Source organism: Hemiscyllium ocellatum, chromosome 1 (genome assembly GCF_020745735.1).
Source record: "Hemiscyllium ocellatum isolate sHemOce1 chromosome 1, sHemOce1.pat.X.cur, whole genome shotgun sequence".
Lineage (NCBI taxonomy): Eukaryota > Metazoa > Chordata > Chondrichthyes > Orectolobiformes > Hemiscylliidae > Hemiscyllium > Hemiscyllium ocellatum.
Window position 1 is genome coordinate 106,721,842 of NC_083401.1, and position 9,267 is coordinate 106,731,108.

Consider the following 9,267-nt stretch of genomic DNA (forward strand, 5'->3'; position numbering starts at 1 on the left):
TTTATGTCAAGGAGAATCTCCAGGCGGTGAAGAGTCAGCAAACCTTGCTCTTTGCCTCAGAGGCCTCCAAAAAGGACCAGGGTCTACATCGTGGAGCAGGATAAGACATGTTCACATTTCTTCTTAGCTGCAAATGTGTTGCTGGTCAAAGCACAGCAGGTCAGGCAGCATCTCAGAAATAGAGAATTCGACGTTTCGAGCATAAGCCCTTCATCTTTTTACTCGAAGATTTTTACACATTTCTTCTTACAAAAGCTGCACAGATGGAGCTCTGTGATCAGCAGCCTGACAAACAGGATGACTCAGTAACATCATCTCAGTCTGACATCCTGAGGATCAGCCAATCCTTTAATGCTGGACTGTACAACAGGAAGCCACAGACAGTTTCCCAGTTGTTCCTGTCCTCTATCATGGCGGTCTTAGATGATATACCTGGGAGAGACTGGACCATCTATTATCTCTCAATGAGATACCCAGCACCCATGGGCCTTCAAGTCCTCTAAGAAGGATAAAACTCCTGGAAGTGATGACTTATTGGATGAATTGCATTCAGCTCTGTGGGACTTAATTGGCCTGGAACTGCTGGAAGTGTATGACAGTATGCGTTTGCCCAGAACCAAGTGAGAATCCATGATGAAATCTTATTATTACCCTCATCCACAAGCAGGAGAGGGAGAAGGGGGAAATTAGAAATTGGTGATCAATTTCACTGTTGAATGTATATTAACAAAATCCTGCCTACGGTCATCCCCATTCGGGTCAGGTCTGTGATAAGATTCATCCCAAACAAACCTGTGCTGTACCAGGCAGGAATATATCAGGGAGCTTTGCATTCCTCGGGGATATGGTTGCCCATATACAGCTGTGGCTGCATCAGGGTGCGCGTAGACCTTCAGTATGCAAATGCCAAGTGTCACTACATACTGAGTTTCTACCTCTCCCCAGCATTATGAAGGATGGGTCTGGCCTCACTGCTGCAGGATGCTCCAAGTAGTTGGACTGTTCCATTTCAGCAGTCCCTCATAGAAAAATTTGCAAAAGGCTATACCTTTGACCACAAGTCCATCTGGCAGTGGTCAGCACAGTGTCCTCGAAACCCTCCAGGAGAGGGAGAGGCTGGATCCTGTCATGTGGTTCCCTGAGCAGACTGTCAAAAGTCATTTGGCAGAATGCCTCATCATCAGAACTTTCCAACGAGCATCAACACGTAGCTTGGCTGGTAGTGAGAGAGCACTGCCCATCAGATTTTTCACGTATGACCAGTCTGTCTGCGTCACCACTCACTACCATCGAAGCATTTGTAGAGTGATGAGACTGTCACACATCTCCATCTGGAATGTGCCTTTGCAAACTAGGTCTGGAGAGAGTTTTTATTGGGATTCATCCTGATCAGCTGCATGATGCAGGACTCTGTGCTCCACAGGCTGTTCCCTGGGACGCTCACCGAGAACAAACATCGACTGTGCCTGTTGGATCATCTACTCAGTGAAAGATGCTCTTTGGTATGCTCGAAACATGTTGGTCTTCCAGTGCAAAGAGTTAACCTCAATTAAGTTTTGCAGACAGGCACATTACGAGGTCCAAGACTATGTGGTTAGAGACCATTAAAGCTTAGGGAGCTGCCACTAAGATGCACTGTCTGAGGTCTTTCCGTCAAAGTATAACAGGGTCTGTTCAGTTCTCAAACCTTTCATTACCTCAAAATATAAATACTTTCTTCCTGCATGAGTTAACAATGCCCTTGCTGTTTGCAATTGCATAATAGTTTGGTGGGATGTAAAATTCCAATATATTGTTTGGGTTTCTTTTTCCTCATTGGAAAGATCATATAGTACAGAATGAGAAACCTTTTATATGTACTTACAGATTTTTTTTAAGAATAAAATATATTTTTGCAATAAAAAATAATAAATTAAAGAGGTGGACAGGTTGCTCTATGACACAGTGCAATGCCAATCTCTCACCTGCATCGTGTGCCAGTAGAATACATGGCAAACATGCATGTGCATCAACTAAATAGTCAGGTCTCAAACTCTAAGCGAATAGTACTCAAAAAAATCATCAGGGAGTACCAGCACAATAAGTCAAAAGCATCCATTGATATTGGTCCAGGGCGTTTGGACATAATCAGTCAGCCATGGACAATTGTTTAAGGTTCAGATTCTACCAAAACCTGCTTTAATGATTTGCATTTAATTTTAGATAGCTAAATTTGCAGACTTTAATCCACCATTATGGGTATCTAAATTTGGTTCTGTAAATTTGCTATTAAAGATAACCACATACTTCAGCAGAACCTTTGACCACAGGCCAAAGATTGATTCAAACTTGTTTACTTTATTATCTCACCTGATTCACCTACAATACCTCAGTCGGGTCATGAATAATGATAAGGGCATCTTTGGTACTTTTCTTAAAAGTAATGTTTATTGAGTTTTTACACTGATGATGATGCTTTATAAGTGTTGTACGATTGTAATTTGACAATAAACCACTTTGCTTTTAAAAGTGGTCTAAGTTTTCTTTACAAGCTACTATCATGTCCTCAATCACATTTTGATTTGAAGAAAATAATTCATATATTAGTGATATTGTAATTACAACCAGTTGAGAAACGCATTACATTTATACGAAACAAAGTCCAGGTCTTTATTTAAACTGCACATTGGTTGCGTACCTAATATTTTGATGCACAGTAGAAGATGTAGTGATTCAGGAAGCAAGCAACAAGCAATTACCAATCAAGCAAATGGGTTTTGTAGATGCCCACTTCAAATGAAATCATAAATAAATGATACAAAAATCTTTTTGATGGCTTCATGAGTTTGTCTGGTCTGCTAAGTCTTAAAGTTCCCAGATTTGCTTCTTAATTTATGTTTAGATAATTGGTGTCAGCCTCAGCCAGAGGAGAGATCCTCATGGCCTTACCACTTGGGGAAAGACATTCACCTGTTTCTGTTGTCCTTCCTGGGGATGGATGAGTATGCATCCAAATGTGTGCATCTGTGTTCTTGTGGTCTTCTAAATTTACCATTAGACTCAAATGAGGGCTAGATGCCTGCACTTTATGGCAAAACAGTAACTTATAGAGGCATGGAGGTCTACAGCATAGAAAAAGGCCCTGTGACCCATTGAATCTGTACACTGGTCAAAATTTTTAAAATTTAATGTATTTTAATTTTATATTTTTAAAAATTGAATGTATTTTAATCCAATTTTTTCAGCACTTGACCCACAGCCATATGTACCTTGGCATCACAAGTGACAATCTATAATGTTACAAGGGTTTCTGCCTCTGCCACCCTTTACAGGTGGTGAGTTCCAGATTCTCACCACCTGCTGGGTAAAAAGAAGTGTTTCCTCACATCCTCTCTAATCTCTTGCCTCTTATTGTAAATAAATGCCCCGGTCATCAATTATGGGTATATGAAGTTCCTTACTGTCTACCCTGTCTATGCCCCTCATAATTTGTTTGCATCTCACTTATGTCGCTTCTCAGTCTCCTCTGCTCCAAGGTAAACAACCGCAATCTATCCAATCCCTCTTCATCATTAAAGCTCTCCAGTTCGGCAACAGCCCATGGTAAATCTCCTCCTCGTTCTCTATAGTGCAATTACATCCCTCCTATAAAGTGGATTCCAGAACTGCACACAATACTCTAGCTGTGGCCGAATGAACGTTTTACACAGTTCCAACATAACTTCCATGCTCTTAATCTCTATGCCGCAGCTGATAAAGGGCACGTATCCCTTCTCCATTTTTAACCACTTAATCTATCTGTCCCACTACCTTAAGGGACTGGTGAGTATGCATACTAAGGCCCCCTTGTTCCTTGGTGCTTCCCAGATTCTACTGTTCATCGTGCATTCCCTTGCCTTGTTTGTCCTGCCCAAGTGCATCCTGGATTGAATTCCATTATCCGCTGGTCAGCCCATTTGATCCTGTTTATATCCTCCCATTATCTAAGGCTGTCCTCCTCTCTATTTACCATCCATAGTGACTTTTCTTAAAGTGGCCAGAGGGAGGGCTGGCCCTCCAATTGTGGATGCTAATGACTTGAGCCATTAGTAGCTAAATTAGGGAGCGAATACAGCAACATGGATGTTCCACCTTTTGTAAAATTTAGTATAAAATGTCCTTTGTAACCAGATCTCCAGAATGGAGTGTAACCAGAGGAGGGACCTTGCCCATACAGTCTAAGGCTGCAGCTGAATGCTTCTTAGTCAGCTAGTCTGCCACTGGGCTGCCTCCAAAGACTTACACTGCCCCCTTTAACCGTGAGGTCCTGGAAACCAACAGTGAAGTGCCAGTCAGTTTCTGACAATAGACCTGAGTAGGTTGAGCACTGTATTAGCTGCCCATCAGTAGCTCTGTGACCAACTCCTCCATAAGTGCCTCTGGGAAAATGACTCGATGGGGTGGACCCAGGGAATTAGTACGCAGAGCAGTCGTACAGAATTCTGATGCCCTCATCCTTGTCCGTGGCAGGGGCTAAACATCCAGCATCAAAGTTTGTGATTTTTCCCAAGTGGAAAAAAAACTTGTTAGAAAAGTTTGGATTCAAAAAAGTGAATTGTTGGGTGAAACTCTGGAGGAGCCAGCAGCTTAGCACATTCAAGAGAGGAAAAGGGGGCAAAAATAACTCAAAAATGATGAAAGGACAGCAATGGATTAGTGGTCACTTATCAGTGAAATTGACTTACTCCATTTTTTAAAATCAGAAGTACAGTTGCTAGCCTTTGTTCTGTTTAGATCGTGTACACTGTTCGCCACTAGAGGGAAATCTAGCTATGCAAGATCAATGTAAGATCACTGAGGTTTCGCCTTTCTGTTCTCACGTAAATTGTTAAATTGTAGCTTCACGTAGCAGATAAATCAATTTTGTGTGTTTATAATTCATTGTTACTGATTAGAAAATATGTAGCGATGTGGATCTTGTGCGAGAAAATGTTAAGGAAATAAACAGCTGCAAAAAGTATTGAATAATTTGTCCAAAAGGTAATTCACAAGAACACATTAGAATCTGCAAATACAGGGAATTATTTTAAGAGTTTCTGATGCCAAAACATACAGTGGACCATTCAGTTCCTGATCTCATTATAACCTTGTTTCAGACATTGACAAAAGAGTTGAACTCCAGAGGTTAGATGAGAATCATTGCCCTTGACATTGAGACAATATTTGACTGAGTGGCAACAAGGAACTCCAGCAAAAATGATTTCTGTGGAAATCAGGGGAAATAACTATACTGGTTAGAGCCAAGCCTAGAACAGAAGAATATAGTTGTAGATGTGAGAAACCTGAACAACATCCAGGCTTGTGGTGATAATTGGAAAGCTGCAGTCATGCCACATAAATGCCAGTCAATGACTATTACAAACAAGATATAATCTAACCATTGTTCCTTGATGTTCAACAGTATTACACTTACTAAACCCTCCATTATCAAGAGCCTGAGAATGATATTGACTGGAAACATAACTGGGCCAACCATATAAATACTGTAGCTATAAAGGTGGATCAGAGTTACGAAATTCCATGGCATGGAACACACCTTTTGAGCATGTCCAGCATTCACAAAGCACAGGTCGGAAGTATATTGAAATATCCTACTTGTCTGCATTCAACAATACTGGAGAAACTCCACTCCATCTAGTACCTTGGCAAACATCACATTCACCACCTTCAAGATTCATTTCCCTCACTGTTGATGCGTACTGAGAGAGTGTGTGCCATTACAAGTTTCAGTGCTTTGACAGTGCTTCCAAATCTTCCAAGCCCCACATTCTCCTGATTTGGGATTTCAGTTTCTTCATTCTCATAGATTCAATGTCAAAAAGAATTAATAAACACTAAAGCAGACCAGGTAGCATTGTGGAGAGAGGGTGAAGTCTGGCAATCAGTCAGATACTGACTTGGTGGGTTGCCTGCAGCTTTTAAAATTGCTTGGCAGTGAAATGTCAGGGAGCCTTCTTGACATGGTCCTTGGATGATGTCTCCATTCCCAGTGGCCATGGGACTTTTAAAGTTTAACTAATTGACACTGTTCCTCTTTTCTAATGGTCCACATGATCTGTGGAGTATTTCCATCTCCAAGCCCCATCCTGCTTCACCCTGCTCCCATTTATCTCTCCACCCTGGAGGCTCCCTGCCTTTAGTCCTGATGAAGGGCTTTTGCCCGAAACGCCGACGTTCCTGCTCCTCAGATACTGCCTGACCTGCTGTGTTTTTCCAGCACCACTCAAATCTAGACTCTATTTCCATCATTGCCTATCTTAATATCAATTTTCCATCATCTAAATATTTTGCTTTTGCTTAATGTAAAATAAGATATTGGTTTCCTTTGACTGATAGGCGGAGTATAAAACAATGTTGTTGTGTTGTTTTATAAAGAGCTCATCTGATCCTGTGTGGGGTTCTAGTCATCTAATTGAGAAGTTATTATTAATCCTGGCAGAGTTTCGAGCTGAACCAGAGAGACAATTCAATATGTTATGAATGCTATGAGTGGGAAATGGTTACAGATTTTACATTTTGGAAAAAACTGAATCTTTGCAATTGTTTAATTGAAGTTGGATACCTGTCGTGACTGCCTCAAATATCAGGATTTGGAGATGCCGGTGTTAGACTGGGGTGTACAAAGTTAAAAATCACACAACACCTCCACAATCACCTGATGAAGGAGCGTCACTCCGAAAGCTATTGTGCTTCCAATTAAACCTGTTGGACTATAACCTGGTGTTGTGTGATTTTCAAATATCAGGTAATACATTTTAAAAACAGAAAGGTTCAAATTAAGAAGGGACACTAGCTAATGATACAGTTGTGTAATAATTTTTAACTCATATGGGGACAGGAACTAATATCAACATTCAGATAATTCAGTCTATAAGAAAGCAGTTGGCTCTAGCTACCTTCTAAACTCAGGCATTTTTACAACTCCAGCTTAACAAAACCTGGTGCTGGTACTCTTCCTAATGTATGCGTGTGTGCGACTGTTCTCTTTCTTTCCTCCAGTCTCCCTCTTTCCTCTTTGTCTGGCCTCTATCACTATTGTGTGTTGCTTGTCTGAGGGTGCAGTGACTGCTCGATCTTTGTCAGTTTTATGAGTCTGTAGTGAGTCACACCCATTTATGAGTGCACACAAATATATCAGTATGTTCATAACAACAAGCAAGTTGAAGAGCAGTAATTACTGCAAGGAAGAGGAAAGGAGAAAAGCATAATGTTGGCCATATTTGGGTGGGGCAATTTTGACTGATACTGGAAAATAGGTTATTGAATAGTGAGCTTTTAAAAGAAATGAAAACTTGAGTTTCTTCCTCAAAACAAAGCACAAGTGAGTGAATATTTTTCCTTTTCTGTTTTAGCTTTTACACAATTTCTTTTTAATTTTAGAAGTCATAAATTATAACAAAATAAATTAGTGTAGACTTTCAGATTGGTTACATCTGATGTAATCATATAAACACTTCTGGGAATTACTTATAATTTTATACTACAGATGAAGACACTCGTATTAAACTAGTACTGTGAAAATAGTGAAATAATGTTCTCTAAACCCTTTCTGTTCTTGATTCTGGTCAAATGCATTGTTCTGACCACAATATTTTTTGCACCATGGATTGGTACTTTTCCCTTCTAAGGCATACGAAAACTCTAGTGATAAGTTACTTGTTGCTCTGTTAGCTCCACAATTACTGTGGCTGTTCCAGTTAAATTACTGCTGAGTGGTAATCCCAAGGATCTTGATGATGAGAGATTTAATCATTACAATGCTGTTATTTGTCATGGCAAGTGTTTAGACCCCCGTTGAAGGTGGTCATTGCATGCCTCTTGTGTTATATAAATGTTAATTACCACTTATCAGCCCAAAGCTGAAAGTTGATTTACCCTTACTGCTTGCAGGTACGTACAATATCTACTGTATTGGTAGAGGCAACATTAGCCAGGATGCTATGAGAACCCCTCTTCTCTATCTTCGAGTACAGTTGTGGAATCTTTTATATTCATTTGAAAAGATAGACAGTATTTTGGATTAAAATCTAATCCAATGGTCAGTGATCCTTCAGTACTGTACTGAAACATTAGAACTACACAAGTCTCTAGAGGTTGATTTGAAGTCCGTAGTGATTCTATCACCTCAGATACTTAAAGTCATTCTGAAATCTAAGATTAATGGAATTTCTCTTGTCAATGTAGATTTTAATGTATGTGTCCATCTTAAGTGAGCAATTGACAATAGCAGACTAATATTATTTCTGTTTAAATGCTTATTTCTTTTTTAACCTAAGTTGCTTCCATTTTTATTTCAGTAATTTTATATATATTGTGATCATTTCTTTTAATTCTTTACCAACAATGTCGTATAAAAGGTTTAAGGATCTGAAAGGCATAATGGCAAGCAGTGCATTAACAACCTCAGTCATAGGCCCAGGCTGGGAAGCAGCTTTGGTTTTCAAAGAAGTAAAATCTAACAGTAGAGGAGTCCCTCATAGTCTCAGTAACAATACCTATTATGCCAATGTAATGTGTACCTGGTTACAGTCAGGCAATAAATAACAATAATCTCTACTTGTTAGACTACCAGTGAGACCTACATTCCAAGAGTGAGTGAAAGAAAACCTCAGTGCAGTGATTGTAATGAGGTCAGCCATTGTAGAATATGAGTTCCCTGATTGGGTCTGTTAACCTGGTTCAATCAGGGAGCCCTGGCTGACAGATAAGAACAGGAATATCAGAGGTTCTGATCACTCTGAGGAAGCTGGTTCTGAGGAAGCTGGAGCAATGTCAAGTACTACACGTGTGTAAATATGTGATGACTTGGTGACTGGATACCAGTCTCTGGAGTTATTTTCATAGCAATGAGAGAAAAAAAAGGATCCTGAAGAAATTTGCTCCCAGCAATTGCATTTGAGCTGTAATAAATATTTCTGGCATCATGCGTTATTTGGTATACTTTACTTGTTAGCTCCTGCCATTGAGACTGTGGAAAGAATGCATTATTTTTTCTGTGCAAATGACATTGGGGCAATGAAAAACAATGAGTAATTCTCCTGACACCTTGTGGACCCACAGCTTTTATGGTTATTAATGGTATGGACACTAAAACCAGTCAAGAATTTTGGATTTAGTTAAGGACTATTATGACCCCAAGCCTCCTCTAATTCTGAGATGCTATCAGTTTTACTCACCAGTTCGAGAACCAGGGAAATCCATGTCGAGATTTTTGACTAGGTCAAGATAACTGCCAGAGGCATGGGACTT